The 7,842-nt window shown below is 35.8% G+C and overlaps 1 long non-coding RNA gene across 1 annotated transcript; it reads right to left on the reverse strand.

The window, feature by feature from the left end:
• Positions 1-428: 428 nt before the first annotated feature.
• On the reverse strand, positions 429-6,001 carry LOC141487658 (uncharacterized). The gene is made up of 3 exons (XR_012468487.1): positions 5,845-6,001; positions 4,608-4,746; positions 429-563 (listed from the first exon to the last, which is right to left on the reverse strand). It is a non-coding gene; the product is annotated as an uncharacterized LOC141487658 (long non-coding RNA).
• Positions 6,002-7,842: the final 1,841 nt, after the last annotated feature.

Below are 7,842 nucleotides of genomic sequence, written 5' to 3' on the forward strand. Positions count from 1 at the left end.
GTTTTTTTCTTAAATTCTTCTGTAAGGACTTCATTCCCTCTGATAAGTTTAAGAATAGAAATGCATTTCTCCAGTCCTTTCCCCCTCTCCTCTAGAATTAACTACAATTGCCTCTTTATTCATTCACAGCAGCTATTTAGTACAAGCAAGAAGTGCCACATCTGGAATAACACCATCTCAGAAGAAATACAATTTCAAGTACCACATCCAAATTCAACTGAAAGACATGTAATGGGTTTGTCCCCACCAAAGAAAGGAAGAAAACACATACCCCTCTAATCTTCTTTGAAGGAATAGGGAACTATGGGTATAGAAAATTTAAAAAAAAAATTGGGGGGCAGCTAGGTGGTACAATGGATAGAGCACTGGCCCTAGAATCAGGAGTACCTGAGTTCAAATCCGGCCTCAGACAATAACTACCTAGCTGTGTGGCCTTGGGCAAATCCTAACTCATCCAATGGTAGCTTCCTAAGGAGCTGGATGGCTCCCAAGACTTCTCCCCTTGTGTAGTATGAACATTTAAGACTCAGTAGGCAATAACTTAACTCCACCTTGGAAAAAACCTAAAAAAAAAAAAGAAAAAGAAAATGTCATATTCAGTACTGTCTAACTTGGTTAATGTATTAAATGTAGCTGAACTAGCTACCTTTATCTTTTTTTTTTACATTTTTCTTTTTAATTCATGATTACAAGTGTGTATGCACTTTTTAAAATCCCCTTTAATTTCTCTTGAAATATCAAAAATAAACTTTCTCCAGACTAAAACTCTTTCCAGACTTTTCCCCCTTAGGAAAGTTAGAACATAAGCTAAGGCCTTGCTGTCAGAGAGGCAGTTCAAAGTGGTCTTCCTATTTGAAAATGAAGATTCACAGAGTGAGAGAGAATAGGCAGTAGGCATTTTGAATGGGGACTAAGACTAAAGGGTCAAGGCAGCTTTAGCTCACTGTACTCATTGTCTCTTATTATATAAGCCTTTTCAAACCCATTAGAAGAGGCATTGGGTAAGTCAAAGGAGTTGAGACCTGTGAAAAAGCAAGCTCAATAGATTAACTTACCAAACACACCCAATTTATTCTAATATTTCTCTATTCTCTAAGTTGACTAAAAGTCCTAAAAAAAGTAGCTAAATAGTTTTATATATATATATGTATATATACATATATATATATATATATATATTATGTAAAACATTTTTATACATGTACATCCTTAATTGTGAACCTGGAGATGGGTGAGGAGAGAGAAAGCAAGAAAAAAAAAGAATCAGTGATTATCTTGTAGTTCATAAGGATCAAGAAACAGAGAGAAACCTTCCCTGTCTGAATCTAAGAATGGAAAGAATTATTTTTCCCCTGCCCTGACTAGAGATTCTTGAGCAAAAAATAAAATAAAATTTGAAATTGAGAGAAAATTTTGATTTTTATTTAATGATTTGATTAACCTACTCCCCCTCAAAAAAAAATAGGATCACAAATCAGAACACAATTTGTTATCTGGGACAAATGTGGGGTGTCAACATTTCCTGATTCACTCCTCTTCCCCATACACATGTGCAGAGAAAGCTAAGTGGAAAGTCATGACTAAGGAAAATAGCTGTGGAGGAAATAGCTGTGGCTGCATCTGGTCAGAAATCCCCAGATTCCAAACGTTGGAGTCAGAAGAGGAATAAGAACCTCCTCCTTTAGATTTTGCTTTCTACCTAAACAAACCCTGCTATTATACATATAAGACCCTTATTATTATAATTCTATGTCAAATATTAAGAGTTTTTTAGTTACTACAAAAATCAAAACTTTTAAAAAACTTAGAGAATAGAGAAATCTTAATATTTAATACCTGATGCACAGGAGGAAATGGAGTATATAAGGAAACAATCCCATCAAGAAACTTAAACAGAGACAGGCACGTGTCATTTTTATTTTTCTGAGATCTTCATAGTATGTCTTTGATTACTTAAAATGCAGTCAGCAGGCCAGAATGATTTCTTATTTGGGAATGTTGTGATTAGTATTATTGAATTATTTGACATCTAAATAAGAGCCACTAACAGTATCAATTGAAATGAGGTCCATCAATTGGGAAATAGCTGAACACTCTATGGGATATGAATGTTATGGAATACTATTGTGACATAAGAAATCATGATTAGTCTGACTTCAGAAAAGCCTGAAAAAACTTGGATAAACTGATGCTGAGAGAAGTGAGCAGAACCAGGAAATATTATACAAACTAATAGCAACATTGTGAGATCATTGATTCTGATCAACACAACTCTCTCAGTAGTTCAATGAGTAAGAACAATCCAGAGAAACCTGTTAAGGAAAATGACATCCACATTCAGAGGGAGAAAATATAACCAAACCATGAATTCTGAATGCAGAGCAAAGTATATTATGTTCAACTTTTTAAAAACTTTTTATATTTTTCTTTCTTTCTCACATTCCCCCCCCCCCCTTAGTTCTAGTTCACAGATTAACTAGTGTAGAAATAAGTTAAATGCAATTTTACAAGTATTACCTATATCAGATTGTTTGCTACCATGCAAAGGGAGGTAGGAAGGGAAGGTGATAGAAAAATGTGGAACTCAAAAGCTTGCAAAAAAGATGAATGCTGAAAACTATTTGCATGTAATTGGAAAATAAATTTAAAAAAACAATTCAAATGAGGAACACTTGAGTTAACAGAATTTAAAATAAGGCAGCCTGATTAGTTTCTACTTTCAGTTTTAATTCCCTTCATTTAGTGGCAAATGACTCTCCAAATGAAAGGTTGGAAGAGGAAAAGAAAACCAGCTGCAAGACTTATATTTCAAAAGAGCTTTATTAAAAGATATATGTTTTTGGGCAACTGTCTAGAAACAAAAGTAAAAAGCTGTAGGCTTCCAAGTCTGTATCTAAATTGGAGTACTGGTCTAACAGATTCCCAGATTGGGAAAGAAGTTCCAAAGATGGCTTTCCATCCTTCATTTCTAACTCTTTCCTTCATTTCTGACATACATTAGAGATGTTCTCTTCTTTTTTGGAGGTTCCAGGATGCTGAGAGTCAAGGAGCAAAGTATTATCTGCTAGTTCTGCTTCAGATCTGTTTTGGGATATTTGTAGGCAGTAATTAGATGGGAGAAAATATGATTATCAGAGTAAAATATACCCTGACTTAATTAAGGGTAGCTAACAAGGACTTATCTATGATGCCAGGTGTTATCCTTGTGTACATATTTAAAAAAGAGGTATAGAACTATGGAAACCAGGAATTATGGAAAGCATTGCAGCAATTAAGTCTTGTTGGCCTTAGTACAGTACCCTACTATAGGATATAAATATATGTAACCAAAAACTTGATAGAATCAATAATGGCTTGTGGTTCTCTTCTAGGCAAGGGCATCAAGGAGGAGGGAATATCTTAGACAAAACATGAATTTGCTTCTAAGCATACTTGGACAATGAAGGTATTATAGCCTAAGAAATATTATTTTAGACTCAGAAATTTTTTTTTGGGGGGCCATTCAGTTAATTCCAATCATATTATTTTTCCACACTCCAATTATTTGTACAATCTGCACTGTTTGTCAATTAATCCATTTCTTCTTGCAAATAAACCCTTCTGATAACTAGGTGTTAGTTGCAAGAAAGAGGTAATGGGATAGTTGTTGGATTTACAGATAGTCAACGGTAGTAATACAGATAAAGGGAAAAGTCTAAGAGCAAAGGATAGTGGTTTTAATTCAATGCTGATCAAAACATTTGACCTATGAACTGGAAAAGTCATGGAGTAATTGGACACTTGCCTTTGGCTTCATATGGAAATGCTAGAATAAAAGACTGAGTCCTGGCATGGTGATGAAGAGGTAGGGGTCTTGTGTGAGAACCTGACATCACAAGGACACTTTGAAAAGGACTCAAACCAAGAAGATAAAGCTTTTTTTCTAACAAAAAAAAAAGTAGAAAAGAGGGATTCACTGGGTTCACTTGATCCTGGTTACCTTAGAAATGCCAAAGTGATAGTATATATTATACATTCACTTTTTCATTCAGCAAATATGTGTTCCTTATCTCTATATTTACTTATCTTTGTACCTGTAGCATTCATAATAAGCATAGAGTGGAGGTGGGGAGGGAGGGGAAGAGGAATGGCATAGTCCTTAAAGCATGCAGAGACATTTACTTCCTGCCTGCTTTCACTTGGAATCTTTGATTAAACCTACCTTCCCCCATGCTTAACTAAAGAATTAGTTCTTTTTGGCTATAGAATCCAAAGAACTGATTATTCTCTTTGTCTATCTTCCTAGTTGTCTCTGTGTTTCTGTGTCTGTCTTTATGTCTCTCTCTCTCTCTCTCCCTCTCCCTCTCCTCCCTCTCCTCTTTATGTCTCCCTCCCCCTCTCCCTCCTCCTCCCCCTCCCCCTCCCCCTCTCATATATATTCCTGGCTTGGAAATGTGAAGGCTGCTTTGGGTTGACTCCCTGAGAGCCCAGTAATGGGAAGGTGGCTGTAATCTTCCTACTCAGCTAATGGTGACTACAAACAAATGGTTACTTCTATTTCTTTTTTTGTTTGTTCCCAAGTGGGTGACTAAGGAACAGCCTCAAAAGGATTATGTCCAGGAACTGACCTTATGAGTTTAAAAGATGGAGAGTTACTCAGAGGTTCCATCTTCAGTCGGAGATGAATGACACTAGTAGCAGTAATCCACAGTTATAAAGGCCAATAGAAGTGGAAATATCTGCAACAGATGAAGAAAGATGGCTAACCTTAAAGAAAAAAAAAACAGATACCAAATGAATTTATAAACAAATTCTATAAAACATTCAAGGAATAATTAATTCTAATGTTAGATAACCTGTTCTCAAAAATAGAAAAAGGAATCCTACACCAAATTTTCTGATACAAATACAGTCTTGATACTTAAACCAGGGTTCAAAATAGAAAAAGAACTAGGCACCAATATCCCTAAGGAACATTAATGTAAAAATTCTAAATAAAATATCAACAAATAAACTACAACAACATATCACAAAGATTGTACACAATGACTGGACTGGATTTATATCAGAAATGCAGAGCTGATTCAATAATGAGGAAACTGGGGCCACACACTATTGTTTTAATAAGATTAGCAAAAATCAAAATATCAATAGAAACAGAAAGGACTTCTAACAAAATATAATGTTCACTTCAGTTCTTAAAAAATGCTAGAAAACATAATTATATTGAACCTTTCTTTAATATAATAAGTATCCATCTAAAGCCAAGAGCTAGTGTAATAAACGAAAAGCCTTTCCAGGGGGCAGCTAGGTGGCATAGTGGATAAAGCACTGACCTTGGAGTGAGGAGTACCTGAGTTCAAATCCAGTCTCAGACACTTAATAATTACCTAGCTGTGTGGCCTTGGGCAAAGCCACTTAACCCCGTTTGCCTTACAAAAACCTAAAAAAAAAAAGCCTTTCCAATAAGGTTGGGGTAAAACAAGAATTTTCATTATCACCACCACTATTTGACAGAGTTTAAAAATTTAGCAATAAGACAAGAAAGGTAAATCTAGGAAATAACTATAGGGCAAAGAGGAAACAAAATTACAAGCATGCAAATGATATAATAGTTAACTAGAAAATGTATCCATATGAACAAAAATACAGCAACTTTTTGTTATAGCAAAGAATTGAAATCTAAGGGGGTGACTCTCAATTGAAGAATAGCAATATCAATTGTAGTGTGGGAATATAATGAAATACTATTGTGATTTAAGAAAAGAGAAGGGAGGGGCTGCTAGGTGGTGTAGTGGATAAAGCACCAGCCCTGGAGTCAGGAGTACCTGGGTTCAAATCCAGTCTCAGACACTTAATAATTACCTAGCTGTGTGGCCTTGGGCCAGCCACTTAACCCCTTTTGCCTTGCAAAAACCTAAAAACAAACAAAAAAAAAAGAAAGAAAAGAGAAGGGAAAGGAAGAGCACAGAGGATGAAAGATAAGGGGAAAAAAGGAAAGTAAAAAAGAGAAGAGAAAGAGAAAGGGAAAAGAAGAGAAGAAAGGAAAGGAAAGGAAAAGGATATTTTTACAGAAACCTGGAAGACCTGAATGAACTGAAGAGTGAAATAAGCAGAATCAGAAAAATGATTTACATAACATTGTTGAAATTCATTTTCTAGATTTAATATTTCATATCAACACAATGATTCCAAAATGATAACGTTACCAACCTCCTGACAGAGAATAGATACAAAATGTAGAATTGGATACACTTCTAGATGTGGACACTGTGGGAATTTGTTCTAAGTGACTAACCATACTTGTAACAAGGATTTTTGTTTTTCTTTTTTCCCCCTAACAGTGGAAGTAGAAGAGAGAGAGAGAGAATATAAATACTTATTTAATTTTTTTTTAAAGAATTGAAGGGGGGCTGCTAGGAGACGCAGTGGATAGAGCACCTACCCAGATGTCAGGAGGACCTGAGTTCAAATTCGACCTTGGGCAAATCACTTAATCCCACTACTTTGCAAGAAAAAAAAATTGAAAGATTAGCCAAGTGTGGTAAGTTTAGGGAGTATGAACATTCAAGGCAGAGTGAAATGTAGGCTATTGGTTCAAGAAAGGCATAGATACTGGAAGGCTGAACCACACATAACTTTATGATGACCCCTCAAAAGGGAGAAAAGTGACTTCTTGGGTCAGAAGTCGGGAGGTAGCTCTTTGTCATGCATGTTCTCTATAGAGATGCCTTCAAATTTAAGCCCATACCCACTACCATGGATACTGTGTATATTTATGGAAGTCTGAGAGTGGGAAAGCAGTGTTTTATACCAACTGTTTCTGTCATACCATCATTGTAAATATCTTACTCTAAACTAATTGAGGCAATTGGTTGATTATTGATGGAGAACACACCAATGCAGCCTCAGTAGCTACAAGGTTAGACATACAGCCCCCCTCAAGGTTACTTGCTTCTAAAATGCTGAGTAATAGTTAGGGGGTAGCTAGGTGGCACAGTGGATAAAGCACCAGCTCTGGAGTCAAGAGTACCTGGGTTCAAATCCAGTCTCAGACACTTAGTAATGACCTAGCTGTGTGGCCTTGGGCAAGCCACTTAACACTATTGCCTAGCAAAAACCTACCAAAAAAACAGTTAGTTGTTCCTTGGGGACCCATAAGTGAAAGATAAGAAAATGTGCCAAGAAGGTATGCTAAAAGTATAAGTTCTTAAAGACAGATATTATATTAATTTTGTATTTGCATGCTTAGGACTTAGTTCAGTGAGCTTGTACATGATAGCTTATTGAATAAACTAGGTATTAGGTAAAATGCACTATTACCATGTATCAGAAAAAAAAGAAATCAGGATTGCTTCAAATGTATTGGGGAATCGGACTTTGAGATAAAAAGACACTGATGTTCCTTAGGAGGATAATTTTGGCAAGCTCTGTGGTGGGATTAGAAAGGAAGCATTAGGTTAGTAGGACAGTGAATGGAGTGTAGATAAAATGAAAGGGTGAGGATTAGGAATGAGATTGATATAAATCCCTCCTTATTTTACTGTCTCTTCCACTTGCCAGTTCCCACTCCTCTTTGCTTTCTTCTTTGCCTTAGATTTTTGAGGACCTTGAGAATTTGAATATCTCCCTCTTGGTTTTTTATTATCTTCCTTCATCATCTTCTTTTTCTCTCTTCCCTGAATATCCTTTTCTTTCTCGACTAATCATCATTCAATTCAAAAAGGAAATTGAACTAAACTTTTGTGTTATATCTATTTGATAAAGCTGTATGTTCACTCCCCCAATATTTTTAAATAGTTGAAGTCATTCATTCAATGTGTAACAGGAGTATAGAGGACACAGAGATTACATTAGTTGGGC

The sequence above is a fragment of the Macrotis lagotis genome, chromosome 1, assembly GCF_037893015.1.
Source record: "Macrotis lagotis isolate mMagLag1 chromosome 1, bilby.v1.9.chrom.fasta, whole genome shotgun sequence".
NCBI classification, from domain to species: domain Eukaryota; kingdom Metazoa; phylum Chordata; class Mammalia; order Peramelemorphia; family Peramelidae; genus Macrotis; species Macrotis lagotis.